The sequence below is a fragment of the Sus scrofa genome, chromosome 16 (assembly GCF_054392235.1).
Source record: "Sus scrofa isolate SSC_HxYL_T2T_F1_AM1 chromosome 16, Sscrofa_HxYL_maternal_Yorkshire_Landrace_v2.0, whole genome shotgun sequence".
NCBI lineage: Eukaryota > Metazoa > Chordata > Mammalia > Artiodactyla > Suidae > Sus > Sus scrofa.
Window position 1 is genome coordinate 32,847,190 of NC_139398.1, and position 23,898 is coordinate 32,871,087.

At 42.9% G+C, this 23,898-nt stretch overlaps 1 protein-coding gene across 4 annotated transcripts in view; it reads right to left on the reverse strand.

Moving 5' to 3' along the window:
* The window catches only part of PRLR (prolactin receptor), a 174,475-nt gene extending 150,794 nt beyond the window's left edge, over positions 1–23,681 (reverse strand). For 2 of the 4 annotated variants that reach the window (XM_085001615.1, XM_085001618.1), the window contains exon 1: positions 23,565–23,681. The gene's annotated coding sequence lies outside the window, so the exon portion shown is untranslated. Of the gene's footprint in view, positions 1–23,029; positions 23,152–23,564 lie in introns of those variants that run through there. The other 2 variants (XM_085001622.1, XM_085001621.1) reach the window with 2 other exon arrangements.
* Between the last annotated feature and the right edge of the window lie 217 nt (positions 23,682–23,898).

Here is a 23,898-nt window from a genome sequence, read left to right on the forward strand (position 1 = left end):
GCAATGTGGGATCCGAGCTGAGTCTGCCTGAGACCTACACCACAGCTCATGGCCACGCTGGATCCTTAACCCACTGAGCAAGGCCAGGGATCGAACCCACAACCTCATGGTTCCTAGTTGGATTCATTAACCACTGCACCATGACGGGAACTCCAAAAACTGGTAAGGTTTTAACAAGAAATATGAAAGAAAATTCAAATAAGTTCAGGGTTTCTTGGTAGGCTAACTCAACATTAAAAAGGAATGCCATTTCTTCACAACTGACCTATATAGGTTTATCACCTTCCAATTAAATTACCAATGGGAGAGTTTATGTGAGTGCATGGATGTCTGGGTGTGTGTATAGAAATGTGTATATATATACACACATAAACACATGTACTTACAGGCATATATGTTATATATATGCATATGCTTTTCTAACTTTTCAAAATCATTTTAGAGTTTATCTAAGAGAACACATTGGCAAGAGTAGATAAAGCCATTCTGAAAGTAAAAAGTGATCAGAGGTGACACGCCCTAGCAGTTTAAATGTTTTATAAACTTCAAAACCACCATGACGCTGGCCCAAGAATTGACATAACAGTCAACCTAAATAAATTATCCTGCAATAGATAGTATGATATGCATAAGAACTTAATATATAACTGAAGCATGGCTTATGGAATGAAAAGACATGAGTGATAGAGCACATTCCCTGCCCATTATCATGACCTCTCTCCTGGACCACAGCAACTGCTTCCCCAAGGGTCTTCTGCCCATACTAAAGACCACTGCTCCCTTCACTCCATCATGGGTGTGTACACACACACACATACACACACACACACTAAGCTCTAGGCATAGAACACATTTAGCATTTCAATGACAAACTCTGCACATACTGTTTCCCCCATTTTATTTATTAATGAATTTATTTTTATTTTTATGGCCGTGGCTTTGGTGTATGGAAGTTCCCAGGCCAGGGGTCCAACTGGAGCTGCTGTGGCTGCAGCATAGGCATGGAAACAGCAGATCAGAGAGAGTGGCATCTTCATCCTGCGCTGCAGCTTGTGACAGTGCCAGATCCTTAACCCACTGAGCAAGGCCAGGGATTCAACCTGCATCCTCATAGAGACAATGCCAGGCCCTTAACCTGCTGAGCCACAACCAGAACTCCCTGAAGCTATTTTCTTTCAGAAGCTTTCCCTTACCCTCAAAGTCCAGATTAGGTATTTCACACCACCCTGTACTTCTTGCATAATTTATAATAAGCTATATTATAATGGTCTAGGTTCTGTTTGTCTGTCTCCCTCATTATGCTGTAAGCTCTGGGAAGGCAAAGCCAAGTCTGTTTTATTTTCTGTTTTATTCCTAGTATCTTGCTTTGTACTCATAATATTCTCTAAGTACTTGTTGAATAAAGAGTTAAAAAGTAATTGCAAAGGAAAAATCTGATGGACTTCAAGCCACAAAAATTTAGGAATTTGTTTGTCAAAGATATTTTCAACAATTAAAAGAGAATCACCAAATGGGGGTAAATGTTGATACCAAATATTATAGAAAACAGACTGATATCCCCAAAATATAAAACGTTCACTTTTAAAATTAAGAAATTTTAAGCAAATGAAGAAAATATTGAGTCATATACAAATTTTCATAAATCGACATGACAATATAAGTGATAAAATAAGAAATATGGAGGGAAGTAAATCAATGAAAAAATTAATTATATCTACGAATCAAAGAAATGAAAATTAATATTATTTTAGACTTATTAAATTGGAATATATAGTACATTCATATGAGGGAATATTATGTAAGCTTAAAAACCATGTTTTTAGAAACTATTGATTGACATAAGACTATCATATGACGTTAGGTTTCAAAAAGAGGTTTTAAAAATGATATACATATATATTCTTAATTTTTTAAAGACTGAAAGAGGAAATATATAAACAGGGATTTTGAGGGGGTTGAATTAAGGCTGCCATCAATTTTCTTTATTCCAGTCTATAATGCTAGAAAAAGGTCATAAAAATTTTAAGTCTAAAAAAATCCATTTTTCTAACCCTCACCAACTTTAGAAACCCACTCTATACTATGTGGACAGCAAGCTTTTATAGTCTCTTGCAAAATTACTTTCTTCCATTTCCTTAAGGTATAAAATCAGTTCAAACTTACTTTGAATCCCTTGACTGAAAAAAGATTCTTCTCCTGGGGCAAATGCACGTCAAGAGATAGGCCAAAAAAACAAAAACCGAAACCTCTTGAATACCAAAAGGAACACTTAACACTCATGGTTCAGAATTGACCAAATCTGAGGGATCCACCAGTTGGGTGGTTTATTGCTGGAAATAATTCGTGGAAATGGAAATCTCAAGTAGACACTGAGAAAAATCACGTCATGCCTGAGATCCCAAAGTAGTAACATGCATGGAAGGTGTCAATCAAGCTGTGTGGTACAACAGTCATTTGCACATCTTGCCGAAGGAAAACATCCTTAACTGTGTAATAATTGGGCTTGGGCCACCTGCTGGTCTATAATTTACAAATCATCTCAGTTAAGTCACCATCTTGGTTCACCTTTCTTACCAACTGCTCTGTCCTCTGAATAAGCCTATGCATTTACCTTTCCTCCCACAATATTCTCCTGTGTAGTTCTTTTTATTTATTTATATATATTTTTGGCTGCGCCCATGGCATATGGGTTTCCAGCTGAGGGACTGTTTTGAACCCACGGCTCAGCAGCAACCCAAGGTGCTGCAGAGACAACGTGGAATCCTTAACCTGCTGTGCCACAGTGGGAACTCCGCTGCCTGGTTCTTTTTACTTATTTTTTATTAAAATTAAAGTTTTTTTCTTTTTAGGGCTGCACCTGTGGCATATGGAAGTTCCCGGGCTAGGGGTCAAATCGGAGCTGCAGCTGCGGGCCTGTGTCACAGCCACGGCAATGCCAGATCTAAGCCACATCTGAGACCTACACTGCAGCTTGTGGCAACACCAAATACTTAACCCACTGAGTGAGGCTAGGGATCAAACCTGCATTCTCATGGATACTGGGAATTCCTTTAATATTTTTTTATTCAAGTATGGTTGCTGTACAATGTTTCAGGTGTATAGCAAAGTAATTCAGTTATGCATATATACATATATATGTGTATATATACATGCACACTTACACACACATATATATACAAAAGTATACATATATACTTTTCAGATTCTTTTCCATTTTCCCTGTGCTGTACAATAGGTCCTTGTTGGTTATCTATTGTATATACAGTAGCATGTATCTCTTAATAACAAACTCCGAATTTATCCCTCTGCTCCCAGTTCTTTTTCAAAATACCTATCAAGTCATGCCATCCCTCTTCTTCAAAGGCTTTCTGTATTGCTCCTTGAGATTCAGTGTGGTCTGGCCCCTCTCTCATTCTTACTTCTTCTCCTATTTTGTTTCAATTTGGTTCAGTCACAGAATGTTTCTTCCATTCCCCCACATCCGGCATGCTCTCTCCTCCGCCTTTGGCTGAGAAAACTCTTCCTTCCATTTTGATCTTAGGTCAATCATCACATTCTCAGAGTTGCTGTCTTAGAGGATAATAGGCCTCTCCTTTCCTTTTCTTACCACATGCACAAATGCACCCGAATTTGACTGACATCTGCTTCTCTGTTACATGATAGACTCCAGACGGGCAGAGACCTTTCTGCTCATGATTATTTCCCTAGCACCTAGCACAGGTTCGAAGAGGCATGATACATGTTTGTTAGTGAAATCTGCAGGATCACTCTGAATGACGATTATGGCAGAGTTTAATTTGAACTTTTGCATAGGGCTTTCAATGATGATACAGTCCCTCTATAACTGATCTTGCTAAATTCAGGTTTACTTTTCCACTGGCTCAGGAGGGCAGAGGAGAGAATTCAACGCCAAGCTAGACCTTTCCAGATTAGTAGCATAGTCCTGTCTCGTCAGCAGAGCTCCTTTCATTGTGTTAATTAGGTCCCAGAGTTTCTCAACCCACATTAGACATGGTTGGTATCCAACAGAGATAAATTCTCACCAGAGCTCTTCACTCCAAATGACAACAGGCTCATTTCTAAGCAAACCAAGGTGTTGGTTTTGTTCTTACTCTTTTCAACACTCCAGAAAGCTTAACTGTGGTTACAATGATGATTTAAAGGAGTTATGAATACATTAGCAGCCATTTCAGAGTGTTTTGCAAGTCACTGTTATGTAGTATCCTTTGCTCTTCCAAAAATCCTCTGTGCTTTCTTAATTTCGTCCCTACTTTCACACTTTTTCCTTTGTTTATTTCTTGCTGCAGTCAAAAGGTACAGCTGGGCATCATTAGGAAGAGATGATGTGACCAACCTGGAACACCACGTGCCGGGCTAGTCACTAAACTTCAAGGACTCGCAGACCCCAGAGAGACTCAGCAATGGAGGCATAAATATGATCAAGGACACGAGAAGGGACAGGGGTGTTGTTTAAGGATGTATCAGGAAGATCAGAATTATTCAGTCTACAAAGATAAAGGCTCTCATGGGGCATGGTTAATGTCAAGGAAGAGAAAGCAGTAACAGACTTATTCCCAACACTGTAATCACGTAAAATCCCTCTGCATCAGATTGAGTTTAGAAATGGGGAGAGGATTTGCATATTATCCAATAGATAGTTAACTTAAGATGCTTGTCACCCTCCAGGTGTGGTTGTTGTTGACTAAAATACTGATAAGGTAAACAAAGATTTAAAAAAATTCCTCTATGACATGACAACGGATTCATGATGTAATAGTAATAATGTCTAAATATGAATCAATCAAACAAAGGTTTAAATACATTCATATGTGGCATGACAACAGACTCAGAAGGTACTATTAACCTGGACTAAAATATCACAAGGTTGGAGTTCCCACTGTGGCTCAGTGGTGAATGAATCCAACTAAGAACCATGAGGTTTCGGGTTCGATCCCTGGCCTTGCTCGGTGGGTTAAGGATCCGGCGTTGCTGTGAGCTGTGGTGTAGGTTGCAGACACGGCTCAGACCCCGCGTTGCTGTGGCTCTAGCTTAGGCTTGGCAGCTACAGCTCCAATTTGACCCCTAGCCTGGAAACCTCCATATGCCACGGGTGGAGCCCTAGAAAAGGCAAAAAGCCAAAAAAAAAAAAAATATATATATATATATGTGTGTGTGTGTGTATATATATATATGTGTGTATCAAAAGGTTAAACAGAATTTAAGATGAATCCAGTCTACGTTAAGTCAGAAGATGGATACTGTTGCGTTAAAAGAGTCTAAAACAGGGTCAGCAGGATGTAGCCCATGGGCTAAACCTGACCCATTGACTGTATTTGTAAATAGAGATTTGTTGGAATGTAGCCACACAATCATTCATGCATTGGTTCTGACTGTTTTTGCGTGATGGGGGCAGAGCTGAGGAATCGAGACAGAGATTGTAAGACTTGCGAATTCTAAAACACTGACACTCTGACTCTACAGAAAAAAGTTTGCTAATTCCAGCCTAGGACATGTAGGAACATGCTATCATTATTCATATTGGCGGTCCATATGAGGCAGGATGAGCAAGTTCTTTTAGACAACATCCCTTGGTAGGTGCAGAATTTTAGCTAGGGCCGAAATTACTGATAATCACCTGAGCTACGTACCACATTGTCCGACACGTCGTCCTATCTGAAATTCAATATCTGCTTCCAAAGGAATATCAGTGAAAAGGGCCCACTCATTGGCCATTTTTTTTTTTTTTTTTTTGTCTTTTTGCCTTTTCTAGGGCTGCTCCCGCGGCATATGGAGGTTCCCAGGCTAGGGGTCTAATCGGAGCTGTAGCTGCCAAGCCTAAGCTAGAGCCACAGCAACACGGGATCCGAGCCATGTCTGCAACCTACACCACAGCTCACAGCAATGCCGGATCCTTAACCCACTGAGCAAGGCCAGGGATCAAACCTGCAACCTCATGGTTCCTAGTCAGATTCGTTAACCACTGAGCCATGATGGGAACTCGTCATTGGCCACTTTGTAAAGGAGACCTTCAGAAGGACGATTATGGGGAGAAGTTGTCTGACATGTGAACGTGTATTTGTCAAATTCTTACACACGCGGTCTCCTGATGACTTTGGTGAGAATCCATGAGCAGTGCTTAAACACTCCCGCTGAGGATGTCCCTAAGCCACATGTGATTTCTATTTGGAAAGAAATCCACAAGCTTTGAAGTTACTACATTTTGATCATGCCTTAGATTTCCAAGTGTTCCCCATATACCGTTGATGTGCATGATAACAAACTAACACAAGATCCTTGGAGTCCATGTTGGACCTAGAAACGATCATGCTAAGCGAAGTCAGCCACACAATGAGACACCACCATCCAATGCTTTCACTGACATGTGGAATCTGAAAAAAGGACAGACTGAACTTCTTTGCAGAACAGATGCTGACTCACAGTCAGTGAAATACTTATGGTCTCTGGAGGAGACAGTTTGGGGGGTGGGGGGATGTGCTTGGGCTATGGGATGGAAATCCTGTGAAATCAGGTTGCTATCATCATTATACAACTACAGATGTGTTAAATTCATTTGAGTAATAAAAATAAATAAATTATTTAATTAATTTAAAAAAAAGCTCCTTGGAGTCCATGTTACTGCAGTTTCTATACCTATTTTAGTCTCTTACAGATTTTCACTGTTGGAGTCTTACTACACACTTTGTTCACAGATGAAAGTTTCCTTTTACTACCCAGCAATCACAATTATGCTTAAGAAACTAGGACTAAGTGGAAAGAAGCAAAATTAAATATCAAATAACAATAAGCATCTACATGTGACAGTGTCTTCTAGTGCACAGCTGGCCAAATCTGAAGAGCCCTCCATGTGGCCAAAAGAAACCAGGTATTTTGCTTTTGTAAGTGTTTGGCCTTCTAGATGGGTTAGTGAGTCACAAAACCCTTATCTCTCCATCAGCTCACAAATGGAAAGAGGCATGCTTTGTTAGGTTGGTTTTCAATCCTTGGTCCCTGGAGTCCAGTTCCCGCAGAGCCCAGCCTCTGACCACTCAGATCTTTGCCCAGCATGCGTGCCAGTGTGATAGGTCCTCTAGCACCAGCGGGGAGCAGTGCTTTCACAGCAATGTGATTTTTCTCAGTTTATTACCTGTCTTGCCCATGGTACTTGCCAATGATGCCAATATATTTCTGAGCGTCTCCATTTGCCTTGGCTTTACTAGAGGAAAAACAGGTCCTTCTGCCTTCTCCTCATTTCTCAGAATTGCACACTGCTCAACCAGCTCTGATTTGCCTGTGGCATCAAATGTAGGGCAAATGGAGAAGGTGGATTTGGCTAATCTAGCTTCATCTCCCCTGATAAGTTTTCCTGAATACTTATCAGATCTGCATCCCAAAGGCTCCTTCATAACCTATCTCTCCAGTAAAGTATTTGGCAAGAACAATGGCCTTGAACGTGTGCCATTTGTGGTTGGGAGTACAAAGCACCAAATCAACACACTATTTGTCATTTTCCCAGAGGCTTCTTCCCACGTGGGACACACTGATCAAATCATCCCAACACATGGGGTCACAGGAGAAGGGTGCAAGCTTGTTCTGAGGGCCAACTCTAGACAAGGTCCTTCTCATCCATGATCTTACTCCACCCTCCAAATAATCCTGAATAAAGGCGTTATCTTCGTTATCTTGTTTTTACAAATAAGGAGACCAAGGCGCAAAAGAAGCAAACTTCCCATGAGTCACACACCTTCTCAGTGGCACAGCCTTGAAGCAGATTCAGCAGCGAGAAGGAATATACTGCGTTTGTATTCAGAGAAGGAAAATTCTTGTACAAGAGTGGCCAACCAGAAGTGCCATGTTGGTCTGCTGGTACAGTGCAAGAAGGGAGATGGCTGAACTGAGTGGCCCATACAGGGATTTCTGAGGACCTTACAGGCTTATTAACTCTTGCTAAGGTCAGACTCAACATTTACTCCACGCCCTTGGAATTTTGCCTTGTTGATTGTACATCTGTTGGTCTCCCACAACCGTAACTTCTTTGATGAAGGTGCTCCTGGCTCCCACGAACTGAGTGCTACCTTGCTGCCAAGAATTTTCCACACTTTATTTTGTGCAATTCTCCCAGCACCCCTGGAATGTATGTTTAAGTGTCCTTGCTGTACCAGAGCAAAAGTAGCTAACTTGCTCCACAGCTTCTCCCCCAAAAAGTTACAACTGAGATGTGTACTGAGTCTGCCTGATTCCAGTGAATGTTTTTCTCTGCAAGATGCACAGAAGACTCTTACCCTGAGGGCAAGTTTCAGCTTCTTAAAAAATCCTAATTCACTGATGTTCATAAGAGGAAAAGCTGTGGCTCCAAGAGAGCTTACTTTTAAACTTTTAACTCAGCTGGATACCAACAAGGCGTCTCATGATTGTAACTGTAATATTAAGCAGCAGCAACAGGAGCAGCTACTGCAACGGGTGGTTGGAGGTCTTCGCCTGCCCCACATATGTACACCCAGTTAGTGGCTAGTGGTTTCCACCAGGAGACACTTTGGGCTGGGAGTGTTCATTTCTTGAACTATGGGGACCTGAACAGCTGATCAAGTTCTTTAACACACTCTTAGGAACATTCAGTACAGAGGAGAGCAGACAATAGGGTGGGAGTAGGGACAAACAAGTTGGGAGTGTTCTGTGGAGGAATCTTAGTGCGGTAAGTGGAGGTAAAGGGGAATTATTTCCAGAGCAAAGATGGTAGTGGAGGAGAGATGACCTAAGGTGAATTATTTCTTAGGCTTTACATGCTACCCCGCATGACCCCTTAGAGGAGATATGCAGTAAATGGTCATTAGTGAGTGATGCGTACAGACAACCTGTGACATGGGTCAACACAAAAGATGACACGGATGCTCAGTGAATGCTGAGAGGAGTGTACACCTCAGCCTCCTGAAGGTGGCTGTGGGGGCCCAAGTGAACCCCAACATCCCTGAGTCCCTGAAGAGGTCTGAGCCCAAGCAGGCTTAGATGCCAGAACTCTTATCCTGACACTTAACAGTTCCATTTGGATTATTTGTAAAATCACCACTGGACATGCATGTCCACCAATAACCAGAGTGGGCATCTCATGTAATTTCATCTTTTCCTCTACACTTGGCAGATGAACCTTCCACTGAAAATATGGCTGTTTATCCTCTAACAATACACTTGAGTTGAGACAGGAAGCTCCAGCACTAAAAAAGTGTCAGTGCCAGTAGGACTGGGAGGCCAGCAATGGAATGTAGGCTCTGGATTCCCAGAGTCACAGCATCTGATGTGAAATAACTAAAAAAAGACATTGAACACATATTTATATTCATAGTGTATTTTTATAAAGATATAAGATTTTTTTTTAAATAATAATCTAGTAAGAGCGATTGCCTTTGGGGGCAATGGGTGGCTGTGGAACAGGAAAAGGAAGACTTATTTTTCTTTGAATATTCTTTTGTATCTTGAATTTTAAATCATATACAAAAATAAATAAAAATTTAAAAGTCACAGATGTCCTTTGAACAGTAAAATTAGAAAAATTTCCTAAAAGAAAAATTAAACTCTCTTGTTAGACAAAGGCTTAATATCCAAAATATACAAACTCAATATAACCCAATAACCCAAATATAACCCCCAAAATGGGCAAAAGATCTAAACAGACATTTTTCCAAAGAAGATACTCAGATGGCCAACAGGCACATGAAAAGATGCTCAACAAAGAAGTGCAAATCAAAGTCACAGTGACGTATCATTTCACAGTAGTCAGAATGGCCATCATTCAAAAGTCTACAAATAACAAATGCTGGAGAGGGTGCAGAAAAAAGGGAACCCTCCTACACTTTTGGTGGAAATGTAAATTGGTACAACGGCTATGGAAAACAGTATGGAGGTTCCTCAGAAAACTAAGAACAGAACTACCATATGATCCATTAATTCCACTCCTGAGTATATATACATATATGAAACTATAATTAAAAAATATCCATGCACCCCTGTGTTCATAGTAGCACTATTCACAATAGCCAAGACATAGAAACAACCTACATGCCCATCGACAGGTGAATGGATTAAGATGCGGTACATATACACAACGGAATACTACTCATCCATAAAATAATGAAATAATTCCATTTGCAGCTACGTGGGTGAACCCAGAGATTATTGTATGAAGCAAAGTGAGTCAGAAAAAGACAGACAAGTATCATATGATATCACTTATACGTGAAATCTAAAATACGACACAAATGAACTTACCTATGAAATAGAAACAGACTCACAGACATGGAGAACAGACTTGTGGATGCCAAGAGCAGGTGGGGGAAGGGATACGCTGAAAGTTTAGGGCTAGCAGATGCAAACTATTACATTTAGAATGGATGGCACAAGGCCCCCTTCTAATAAACTACAATGGAAAAGAAAAATAATTCTTCTGGTTAAATGCCAGGTGAGGTGATGCAGCCTCCCCTTCAATTGCATTATTGCCATCACACACTACTCTGGTCTTTGAATGACTTGGTTTTTAGGATGGATCTACATTTGAGACATATTCACATTCGTTTTCTCCTGAATGGTTAATTAAAACCATCTAAAAAAAAAGGAGGACTTTACCTTACTGATTTGAAGATAAGTTTGTTAAAAAAAATTAAGTTCTTTGTAGGATTCTGAACAATTTGGAGGATATGTGGAGATGAAATGGCTTTTAAGCTTTCTCTAATTACTTGATGTTCCACTGCAATCTTCCTAACTTCAATAAGATGAGAGTCTAACACAACAGTATTTCTTTGTTTCCTTTGACGTTTTGAATGTGGTAGTTAATATGATCATTGGAAATATCTGACATGTATAACATTTGGGGAGGGGGGGGCTGTTCCCATGGCAGGTGGAAGTTCCTGGGCCAGGGATCGAACCTGTGACACAGAGGCAACCAGAGCCACTGCAGTGACACCACTAGGTCCTTAACCTGCTACACTACAACAGAACTCTACATGCATAACATTTTGAAATTACACTTTGATTGAAAGTCAAACAGTTGAATGAGCAGATTGATGATTTGATTAGATAAACTCAACAATTCCAATGAATACACATCAATCTTGATAGAAAATTACCCAGTGGCAACTGGAGCAAAAAACCCCTGCCTTCTATTTAATTGAAATATATGACAAGTTAAAGCTTACAGCACAAAAGATGAATCACCACAATTACTGCCTTTATAGTCGTCACTGGAGAATTCATTAACAGAGTTAAGGAAACTTTAATGAATTTCTTTGTATAAACCTCAATTCTGTTAAATTCATTATCATTACCCCCATTAGGAAGAGGGGAAGCTCTGTAACTTTCACGCTGATTATTGGAAAACCAAGTCACTTGAGAGAATTTTCTGGAACAGATACGCAAAAGAAGGTAGAGAAGTCAGCATGAACTACTGTGTTGCCCAGTCTCATTTCACTTCTAATAATACAACTCTAGAGATACTTCAATCTTTTTAAAGCAAAAATGCAATAGCAAATGAATTAATAACTTTCCTTTTGTTTCTTTCCAAAGGCCAGCCTCAGGTGACCCTGGAGAGCAACTAGAATTTGCTGCACGGCTTGCTGAATAACTTTGGTAATTTCTGTCCTTTGAGGGGGACCAGGAGGTGGGTACAACTACAGGAACTATGCGCAATGGGCAGAAGAGGGGGTGAAGAGAAGAGGGAGCATTTCACAGAGTGACCTCTGGTGCTGGCATCTTTGTCCAGCCAGCTCCTTAGTGGGGATTTACCCTTCTGCCTTGGCAGATGGCAGGTGACTCAGAGGGGAGGCAGCCTCTGAATTATGGCATTTCCCCAGCAATCCCACTCTTGGAAGCCCTGCTCTGCTGAAGCGCCTTCTACTGGGACCTTGAGGTTTTTACAGGAGAAACAAGTTTAATTCCAAAGTCACAGCTTTGGTGACACAGAAGAGTGAAAAGCAGGCCCATGGGAAGTGGCATAGCCAAACTCTGCAGCCAGACTCTGAAAACCTGGCTTTGCTACTCACCAGCTGTGTAATCTTGGGTGAATGACTCAAGCTATCTTTTTTTTGGCCTCCGTTTCTTCATTTATAGAATTATTGATAATAATGAGAGTACTCAAGTGCTCACTAAAGGGTGGCTGGGAGGAATAAAGGAGTTAAAAACGTGAAATTCTTAAAAAGATACCTTGGATATAGTACATGCTCATTAAATGCTTGCTGTTATGATGCTGGCCTTTTTTATGGAGAAACTGACCAACCACCAAAGCCCTCGTGTAAATGTCTAACACCATGAAAGGCTCATTAAATACTGTACAAGTGTCAAAATACTCTGAAAAATGATAAACTAGTAACATGAAGGTGACATTTCCAGCATTTATGAAAAGCACAGTAATCAAAAACATCAGGAGTTCCCATTGTGGCACAGTGGAAACGAAGCTGACTAGGAACCATGAGGTTGTAGGTTCAATCCCTGGCCCCACTCAGTGGGTTAAGGATCCGGCGTTGCCGTAAGCTGTGGTGTAAGTCGCAGATGCGGCTCGGATCTGGCGTTTCTGTGGCTGTGGTGTAGGCTGGCAGCTATAGCTCCGATTAGACCCCTAGCCTGGGAACCTCCATATGCCACAGGTGCGGCCCTAAAAGGACAAAAGATACCCCCCCCCCAAAACCACCAAAACCCATCAGAATGGTCTCATAGGACAGGATGCCATTTTTATGGCTAGGAGGTTAAAAAAACAACAAACAGAAATTTCTCCTGGACAGGAATATGAGGTTTTTTCCCTGTTTAAATAAGTTTAAGGTCAATATCCTCAATGTTTTCAAACAACACTGGATGTTTCCCTATTTTGGTTCCAAACCAGTGGCCCAAGTGGCGATGGGGCAGGGACAGTGATCTCAGGCAGAATTCCGACTGGTGTCATTTGCACTGGCCTCATCCACCTGCGAGCGGCACTGGCCTCCCCTCCACATGCGCTCCTGAATCCACCACTTCTTCTACCCAACTCCAGCCTCTTAGCTGATCCATCGTCCCCCCTTTGCTGGACTCCTGATCACCCTCCCATGCTTTCCTGCTCCCAGTCTGCAATGCATTCTACACACAGAAGCCCAAGAGAACTTGCAAATCTCCCGGTGGTTTCGTTCAAGCCCTTCACCCTCCCTCCATCCCATGGCCTTGGGCCTCTGGGCTGTTTACCTGTCTGACTCTATCCCTTCTTCCTTAAGTGCCCAGTCACACTGGTCTCCTCCCTATTTCCAGAACATATCAAACTTTTTACAACCTCAGGGCCTTTGCCCATGCTGTTCCCTCCACCTCTTTCTTCCTGATCACCTGTGGCCTTCTCTGCAACACCGCTGTGCAGCCCCAAGGCCACCTCTCCAGAGAGCACCAGAAGAGAGTCTAATCTGTGTACCTCACTTCATTGTTCTTCTTTTTTTTTTCTTTTTAAAAAAATATCCAATGAATTTTATTACATTTGTAGTTGTACTTCACAGCCCTATCTCACTGATTTGGTTCTGTTCATTTGTTTCTCAGCAGAGGTATCTGTTTCCTCTCAATGGAATGTAACCTTCAATTAGGAGCTCAGCAGTTAAAAAACCCGACTAGGACCCATGATGAGGCAGGCTGGATCCCTGGCCTCGATCAGCAGGTTAAGGATCTGGCATTGCTGTGGCCGTGGGGTGGGCTGGAGGCTGCAGCTCCGATTTGACCCTTAGCCTGGGAACCTCCATGTGCCGCAGGTGCAGCCCTAAACAAAACAAAACAAAACAAAAAAACTTCACATAAACAAGGCATCATCATGCCACCTCCAGCTCCTAGAACAGTCCGTGGCAGAGAGCAGACCCTCCATAAATACTGATTGAGTAACAGTTGCCGATGCCCATGATGCTCGGCTAACGGCAGGCCCTTGCCCATCCTTCTCTCCGCAATCTCCTTAACAATCTCTTATCTCCTAATCCTGCAATCTCAGCACTCCATAAAAGTATTCCAGTGGTCCATCCTTCCTACAGTCCCACCCCAAATTTAGTACAAAAACTTGGTTGCTTTTTGTTTGTTTGTTGGCTGCGCCTGCACCTGCAGCATGTGGAAGTTCCCAGGCCGGGGACTGAACCCATGCCATAGCAGTGACCTGAGCCATTGCAATGACAACACTGGATCCCCAACCTCCTGATCCACTAGGGAACTCCTGCTTTCTGGTATTAAAACAACCTTCTGGGAAGGGTTGGCATTTTACCCTTAACTGGATCTTGGCTAATTTTTCTCAGACTGATTCTAGAATCATTTTCCATACCCTAAGTTCTTCTATATCTGGGACTTGTAATTGGCTCTTTCCAAACCCTAGTTCATGACTCTTCTAGCCCAGTCTGATGCTGGTAGCCTCTGCAACCCAAAGGATTTCCTGGAACCGAGAAAATTTTACACAACCTAGTTAGTTCTTGGCTAATTCACCTTGTAAAGGCTACTCGTGACAGACTACTGCTGTAATTATATTTTTAATAAGGGCGTGGACAGGAATGGAGTTAATTGGCTTTTAAATGGCTGAGATAGGAAAGCAAGTGTTGGTTGACTTAGATCAACATAAGAATTGGAAAATTTAGTACACGAGGGCAGAGAGGCTTAACTTTTATCTTTCAATCACATAATTATCGAGCTTCTGGCAATTTGATTTCCAAACTGCACAGAGAGAAATTCTAGTCATGAGGCTATGCAGGGCCACTCTGAATATGGAGTCGGTTTCTCCCCAACAAAAATATGGTTTGGGTGGTTCTCTGGGGTTCATGACTTTTGCCTAAAACAAGGCAAAAGAAGAAACAGAAATAAGTAATTAAACTTTGGATCTTCAGAGCTCCAGTTGTGGCTCAGCAGGTTAAGGACCCGATGTTGTCTCTGTGAGGATGAGGGTTTGAGCCCTGGGACTGGCTCAGTGGGTTAAGAATCCGGGGTTGCTGTGGCTGTGGTTTAGACTGCAGCTGCAGCTCTGATTCGACTCCTGGCACAGGAACCTCCATATGTCACAGGTGCAGCCATAAACAGGAAAAAAAAAAAAAAAAAAAAAAAAAGATTTGGATCTTAGCTGGGAAGCAAGGTCAGCTTTTAGCTTTTTTAGCCTGGAGTACTATAAATAAATACAACACTCAGGCTCCATTCCCAGAATCTTGATTTAATGGGTTTATGAGTGAGGGCTGGGCATGCATATTTTCTAAAGCCTCCAAAGACGATTCTCCTATGTAGTCAGTGTCGAGGAGCCCTGTTTTAGAGTCTTGCTCTTTGCTAAAGATACTGGAAATTGTTCTTAAATCAGTCATGGATTTCAAGACAGAGAAAAAGAAAATAACCCTTCTGGAATGGCACGATACTGACCTATCTCTTTGTCCTAAAGAGGCTGTTTTGCTAAGACTCTAGCTTTTTTTGCATTATCCTTCACAAAGACCTTCTAGCCTCACCATCGGCAGTAAACCCAGAAGGTCTTAAGACATTCAAGAGATTCTTTCAAAAAACAAAGCTATAACAATTGCTGGACTTTCTTCTCTTTCTTTAGACATATAACAGAAATCATTATCCTTTCAGCGAACAGAGGCTTCAGGGAAGAGAACAGCCTGAAAGCTAGGAGCCTTCACTTCCCACAGGTAAGAGTGGATGAGCTCTAAGCATGCACAATCCAGCTTTTACCTGAACGGGAAATTCCAAGACAATAGAGATGCGGCTCCTGGGAGCGCTGCAGCTGCCTACGGGGTGCGGGAGGACACTCAGAATCACAGCACTGGCATCTCAAGCCAACGAGTCATCTTTTACCTATTGATCTGTAACACTAATAAGTCATTGAAGAAATAACGTGGCTCGGTATGGAGTATTTTAACCATGATGGGAGGCTAGGCGCACACACTTTAGGAGCCAAATAAAATACCAGGAATCCAGTGGCTGAGAAACCTAATTTCACTCTGTCGCCAGCAAGCCTCAAGGCCCAAGGCAAGTAATTAAACTCCATTTCCCAATTTGTAAAGTTGGAGAGGTGAGGCAAGATTACAGATTGTTATAAAATAGCTACTGTGGGCACTAATGGGGATGATATGTCACCCTCTGCAATGATTACACAAAGCCTGGTGGGTACAGGAGCTGTGGGATACCAATTACCGCACACTTAGCGAGGGTTGACTACAGCGCCCCCCCCAAAAAAACAGGCCAAGTACAGGAATGGGCAGTTGGCGACCCTGTTTAGCCACAACATCCAAGTTGGCAAAATCGCTGTGAACAACAGCTGTCTGTGAGTTTAAAAGATTACATAGAAGTAGGAGTTCCCTGGTGGTCTAGTGGTTAAGGATCCAGCCTTGTCACTGCTGTGGCATGGGTTTGATCCCTGGCCCAGGAACTTCTTCATGCCTCAGGAAGGCCAAAAAAAAAAAAAAAAAAAAAAGAAAGAAAGAAAAAAAAAGCCTAAACAGAAATATCTGTGTGCATAAAATTTCCAAAAAATAAAGGCTGTACACCTTGATTGTTCATTTCCTTTTCTTTAAAATATTACCTTTTTAATATTATTACCCGGGATTGTAAAATAAAGATCTTGTGGTTTGGCTCAGTGATTTTCAAGTCTGGCTTTATGTTAGAATATTTGAGGCATTAAAAACAGTAAACAACAACAATCACACTGGTACTCAGGCCCTATTCCTTTTTTTTTTTTTTTTTTTTGGTCTCCTTGTCTTTTTAGGGCAGCGTATGCAGGTTCCCAGGCTAGGGGTCTAATCAGAGCTGTAGCAGCCGGCTTACGCCATAGCCACAGCAATGGGGGATCCAAGCCGCGTCTGTGACCTTAGAGCCCAGCTCATGGCAATGCCGGATCCTTAACCCACTGAGCAAGGCCAGGGATCGAACCCACGTCGCCATGGATGCTAGTCGGGTTCGTTACCCGGCTGAGCCACGACGGGAACTCCCAGGTCCCATTCCTAAATTGATAAAATGAAAATTCTGCAAGGGGTGGGGGTGGGGGCTGAGTGATTTAAAAAACTCTTCCTGGTGGTTCCAACCATTCTTTTCCACATCATCAAATGCTCCATGCACATGTCCATCACCAGGCCAGTGTTGCCTTTCTCCTCCCTTCGAGTACCGTTTCCCCCCTCTCTCCGTCTATAGCCTGGCTTTCCAGCCTTCAATGCCTATCTCTTACCTTGTCTTTCTCAAAGTACTTTCAGGCTCACAGGCACACAGCACTCCGCAGTCTCCAAATTCGAAGTGTCCATTTCATGTGACACTCAGAGAATGTCATCTTATGTTGCTCCTGGTATTTCATGTTTAAGGCCAACTTCCCAACAGGAGAACATGCTCCTTCAGAGCAAAGACTTTATTTTATAACTTTTAAAATTTTCCCCATGGAGTCTGCCACAGACTTCTTGGTTTGGAAGACGCTAAAAACAATGTATTACTGTTGAGATAGGTACATTCCCTAAAATTCACTCCTGTCAGCTTCTTAGGGCCATTCCATCCCCCTCCCCCAGCTTTAGGCTTCAAGTGAAAATGAACAAATGCTATTTGTGGATCTCAAAGAGCATTTTCTACAGGCACACCTCATTCTCTTGCTCTTTGCTTTATTGTACATTGCAGAAGTTTCATTTTTTGCACATTGTGTTGCAATGATAGCACTTCTTAGCCTTAAAGTATTTAGAAATTGATAGGCATTTTTTCTTTTTTTAGACATGAAGCTCCTACACACTTAACAGGATATAATATAGGATAAACATACCTTTTATGTGGACTGGGAAACCAAAAAAATACTTAACTCATTTTATGGTGATATTTGCTTAAATTGCAGTGGTCTGGAAGCAAATCTGGAAGATCTCTGACCTATGCCTGTAAACCTTTTTCAAGCTACAGAAAGGAAACTTGTCTACAGTCCCTGGCCAACCTTTTTCTAGTACATTTCTTCATTAGCCTTTTGTGTGGCCTTACCTCATCAACTCTGACCTTTCTTCTGGATTGTTGGGGGAAGGAGGGTGAGAGTAACATACAAACCAGCAGACAAAAGTCGAATCCAGGCCTCTTCTATCTCAGGCCAGAGGCTGCGTCTACAAACACCAGAATCGGACTCTTCTCCCCTTTGGAATAAATCAAACTGTAGGACCAAATCACATCTTTCCTTCACTGATGTATTCAAGGGTCACTTTAGCTAGTGGACAAAAAAAGCCAAAATGGGATGTCCTTGGAGCATCCCTTCTGGAAACCTGGACTGTATCTTGCTCCAGCTCTTTTAAGCGAAAGAAGAGAGAGGGAGAAACGCTTCTCACCACAATGAGATGACTTATTTAATGAGCTTTGCACACAGACACAAAACCCTGGCTGTCTCCCAGGATGATCTTACAAAGTCCCGGAATTACAAAAACAGTGTCCTAGGAAGTGATTTTAAGGTCAAACTACATCCAGGTTCAAAATGATGATGCTTGGGTCACAGGATGTTTGAAAGCTTCTTAAGATTTGCCTAAGTAAGAGGATGAGTCCTGCTGATGAAAGTAACCACTGAGTATATTTCATCAACTCCTACAGTGGCATGATGCAGTGGGTTTCAAATGGTCACCCCCTCGGCAGAAAAATGAGGTGGGTGGACCCAGAGGGACCTCTTTCTCTCTTGTCTACTGCTTCACCAACTCACTGAATTTGGTTACTGACTTGAGACAGAGTCTGAGCCAAGAATAAAGTAAAAGTTATGCTAAGAAAAAAGAAGAGGGGTCCCCCAGTGGCCTAATGGTTAAGGATTCTGCATCACTGCTATGGCATAGGTACTATCCCTGGCCTGAGAACTTCTGTGTGCCACAGGCACAGACAGAAAAAAATAAAAGGGGGGGGGGATTTCCTACCCTATTTCTGTCAACTGATGAGTCTACACATTTCCATCATTGCTGTTTGATGGAAATATAATGCAAGTCACATATGTGATTTAAAAATTTCTATTAACCACTTTAAGATGAAGAGGAAAAAGACATAATTAATTTTAAAATTTTACCTAAACCACTACATCTAAAACACTATCATTCTAACACATAGTCAGTATGGAAACCAATGAGCTAGAAATGCATTTTTTCATACTAGGTCTTTGAAATCTGGGTGTATTTTACACTTATAGCACATTTCAATTTGAAAGAGACACTCACATTTCAAGTGCTCAGAAGCCACACAGGGCATGTGCTACCGTACTGTGCACTGCAGGTTTAGACATGCTAACTGGAAATTGGGCCATCAGACAGAAATCTCTGTCAGCATTTAGCTCCCTAATATACTTTCGATATTTTCTTTCTGCTAGCTCTTTCACTATCCCCTAGAAAAGAAAATCTCGGAGGCCACATGTGCTAGCAAAAAGTTTTGGGCTTTGGAGCAAAACTGACTATGACATTCAAATACTACCTTTCTAACCTTGGGCTAGCTGCTTACCCTCTATAAATCATAGTTTCTTCAATGATCAAATCAAGACAACAGAGCCAGCTCACCAGCTTGCTGAGAAGATTAAATGAGATCGGTATAAAGTACATAGACTGTCTAGAATAGAATAACAGGCATTCCAACAATGATTTCCCCTTTATAAAACCCGACTTGATTTCTAAGGGGCCATCTAATTGTATTGGATGGAGGCACTACTGCTTTATTTATTCCACTTCCAGACTGTTCTCTTGAGGTTTATTTCTGCTAAGGCAGCCCTCTCCCCACATTTCCACAGGGCTGGCTTCCTCTTATTATGCAGGTTTAAGTTTAAGGGTGACCTTCTTATAGAAATCTTCTCTCCGGCTGCCCTATTTAAAGTTGCTCCCAAGCCCCCTTACTCTCTAGCCCCTAGCCTCTCTTTACTTTCTTCAAGCATTTATCAACATCAGCAATCATCTGATATATATTTTTGTTCATCTGCCTCTGACCCATCACTCTAGCATTGAAGAACCACAAGAGGAGGGCCCTTGTCTGCCTTATTCAGAACTCAGCAAGTGTTTGTGGAATGAATGAATGAATGAATGAGGGCTTCAAAGAGGGAGACAAAAGTAAACTCTCTCTCTTATGGGACTTTTTGTCAGCAAAAGGATGAGTCAAATCCATCCTGGTCTATTTATTCTGAAGTGAAGTGCTGTCCTGATTCTAAAGGCAATAGGGAAAGAAAATTCCAGGGCTCTTTTTAAGCTAAAAGAATTGCTCAGAAAGTCAGTGGCAGAGAGCCAGCCTCACCTGTTCGGGGTGGGTATTGCCTCTTTGAGTCTAACAGCTGGACTTAGGAAAGGGCGGGAAAATTATTCTCCGAAGCAGGTTTTATTGTCGCTGCCTGTTGAAGTGTAGCATGTGCAGAGTATATGTTCATGCCACCTAAATCATACAGAGGATTTGGTTATTCCTGCCCTTCCGAAGAAAAACTAGGTTGGGACTCAGCATTGATGCAACATTCTGACCCTGGGAAGCTTGGCACCACTGAGGAGTGGAACGAGAGGAGCTATTAAAGTCAGACAGACCGAGGCTTGGATCCCAGTTCTGCCTGTTACCAGCTATGCAGACTGAGCTAGTCATGTAAATTTCTCTAATCCTCAATTTCCTTATCTGCAAAGTTTGAAGTGATAATCCATACCCCGAAGTGTTGCTTGTGAGAATTGATTGAAGGAATGTAGAAAAGTTGCTAGTACATCTTGAAGGCTCAGTGAATATAGCAAGTATCACGACTGTCATCTTTGCATGCACGTTGCCTCGCCAGAATATACTGATTGATCTCTAGAATGGCTACTTTGAGAGAATCCAGTTTCCTTTGAAAGTTCTGATAGTTCTTCTTCCCTCCACTCCCTTCACCCCTATTTTTTTTTTTTTTTTGAGGCATGAAAAAATTCCTGGGCCAGGGATGGAACCCTCACCACAGCAGTAACCAGAGCCATAGAGCCATAGAGTGACAATGCTAGCTCCTTAACCCACTGAGTCACCAGGGAACTCCCTCTTTCTCCCTATTTCTACGTCATTTGGTTTCTTGCAACTGAGGGGTCAGGGCTGCAGAGAGAAAGATGGAGAGAGGGTATTAGCTGAGTTGATTAAATCTGTGCCAAGCAGTGAGATGATAATGGAGATATTTCTCTTTATAGAGACAGTTGCTTGTAACTACAGGCACAGATCTAGCTGTTTTGTATTTGAAATTTTGGGCCAAAAGAGAACTCAGAGTAAGGGTCAAGAATCCATGCCAGTTCAGACACATTTCACTTGCTGGCCACACAAAGTGGTCTGCTTGACAAAGCGCACTAAACCCAACACTGTATTCTGAACCCTGCCCCCCCCCACTTATCTTTCAGAATAAATAGACAAGGATGGATTTGACTCATCCTTCTGCTGACAAAAAGTCCCATAAGAGAGAGAGTAAACCGCTCTAAACAAGCAGGAGAATATTTAACACTAACTTATAAACTCATATTAATATTAGTAATAGAGGTTTACCATCGACTAGACTGTACAGTAGGCATTTCCATTTTTTCATTTTCCTAATAACTGTGGAAGAAAGCAGTAGTGTTCCCTATTTCATCAACAGCAAAGTGAGCTCGGGAAGTTTGGTGACTTGCCTGAAGTGTGGGAGCCAAGATCTGAAGCCCAGTTTGTTGGGCTCCAAAGCTCCCTGCATCCTCTGTCTGCTACACCTTGCTCGCATTGCCAATGACCCAGGTCCCGCAAGGCATGAGTCCCTTGTACCATAAGGGGAAGATGCAGAGGTCCAAAAGCAAACCATTACTATTCCCACTATGCACTGGGGAGCAAATGGCATTTGGTTTCAAAACCGAGCCTTGGTCTCACTGTCTGACATCTAGCCAGGGGACCTGGAGAGCTCTCTTTGAGACATTGACCTTCTGCAGGTGGCTCTCTGTTGCTGTTTGTAGGACTGAAAACTCCAGGGGTGAGGACTATCACCTCAGAAACGTCCTTAAAAGGGTCTGTAAGGGGGGTTTCCTCCTGAGGCAGAAATTGGCCAAGCCCTTGAGAAAAAAGAGTGTCCAGAGAGCTCACTCAGGACAGGAGGGCTCCTCCTTTAGCAGCATGGCTGACTCCAGACCCCCAGGGACGGCTAGAGATGACTCTCACAGCCAGCCCAGCTGCCAGCAGAGGTTCGGCTGGATGGTTGATGCAGGTCCTCAAAAGCGAGGCAAGGGATATTCACTTGGGGTTCAGGCAGGGTCTTTGGGGCTGTCCAAAAACCCTCAGAGAATCAAACTGCTGGATTGCTTGCAAAACTTTAGGCATGCTCTATAAGAATATTTTCCCCCTCTGGAAGATGACTCATAGCTAATTCTCAAAGGACCTCTAAGAGCCAATTTTTAAGAACCACTAAAATTAAAAATTTCATCAGCTTTTTTCTCATGCTATTCAGCACCACTTGCACCCCATTAATTTTACATATATATATTCATACATATAGTGATCTAAATATATATATATATATACATTCCATATGTGTATGCATACACACATATGCACACATATAAAGTTTAATGGGATATATATGGCATATATAATACATATATAATACACACATATGGCTATATATCCCTAAATATTGCAGGGAAAACTGAGGCCCAGAGAAGGTAAGTCTTGCCCAAGTTTGCACAGCCAGAGACAGGGCTGGGATTAGCAGTACTCCATTGCCTAGGAAGCATGAGACTCAGGTGGGAAATCTTTGCCAACCAACCTGATGAATGAAAACAAACAAATCCCTCCAGATTAACAATAACGTCCTGCAATCGTTTTCAAGTCCAGTCATGGAAAACCCTACAGTGCTCGTTATTAGGGCAACATGGGGTTCTTCCCCAGGACACAGGTAGGGGCCACTAAAAGGATATTCTCCCAGGCGAAGAGCTGGAACTCCAGCCCTCGCTTTGGCCGGCAGCACAGCGCCCTGGCTCCCCAGTTACCTGATTGCCCCACGGCCCCCTCCGCCCCGTCTCCCCCTCTCCCCTCAGGCGGGTTCTCCCAGCTGCCTCTCCAGCTGGAATTCCTCTGCTGTGGTCAAGCCCAATCCTTTCTGCTCCAGGTTAGGGGATACAGCCAAGTGGCTGCTTACCTGACACTACCCCCCACTGCTTTTGGGAAGAGCCACACCTTTCGGGTCAGCACGGGTACCACTCAACTTTCCACGCAGGATACCTGGGAGGCAGCGGCAGGTGATGTGGCCACGGCTGCAGGGAGAATCCTCATTCCTGCTGGCTGAGCTCCTTGCCCCTCCCCGCTATTTTTTTTTTTTTTTCTCTTCAATTTGAGGTAAATAATGTACCTGCTAAGAATTCCACGGTCACGACGAAAGTCGTTCTAAAGGGTGCATCTTAAGATGTCTTTTATATAGACCAATGTGTACAGTCGTAAAAGTGGCAGGGGTTTGGGGAGGCAGACGGTGTATTTTTAGTTCTTTTGAGAGGGACATCGGAGCCGGGTGCTGTCAGAGCCCCAGCTCTCCCCTAGGCTGCCGCCGGGCAGCTCAGACAGGTTTCTGGCATTTTCTCGAGCAGCCGGCGCTGCGGGGCCTCGAACCCGCAGTCCCGGCGCCTCGCCGCCCGCGCCACCTTCCTGGCCGCTCGGCTGAGCGCGCGGTGGGTACTCACTTTTGCCGGGGAGCAAAGTCAGTCTGCAGTATCAGTCCGTGAGCACTTCCTGCAAAAGGACGTGGAGATCCATCGTATGTAAAGCTGTTGCAGGAACAGCCGGTAAAATCCAGAAAGACGGAGAGGAGCGAGTTAGACTGAAAGGGAAGGGGGCGGGGGGCGGGGGGCCGGGGTCGGGGGCGGGAAGCCCAGCCCAGAAGCCTGGCGTCTGGGAATCTCGGCTTTGGCTCCACCAGCCCGGCGGCTCTGGGAGAAGCCCAACAAGTGCACTTGTTCACTCTTTTTTTCATTAGAGGTGGAGTCAGGGTTGCAACATTTCTGTTCCTGGCTGGAG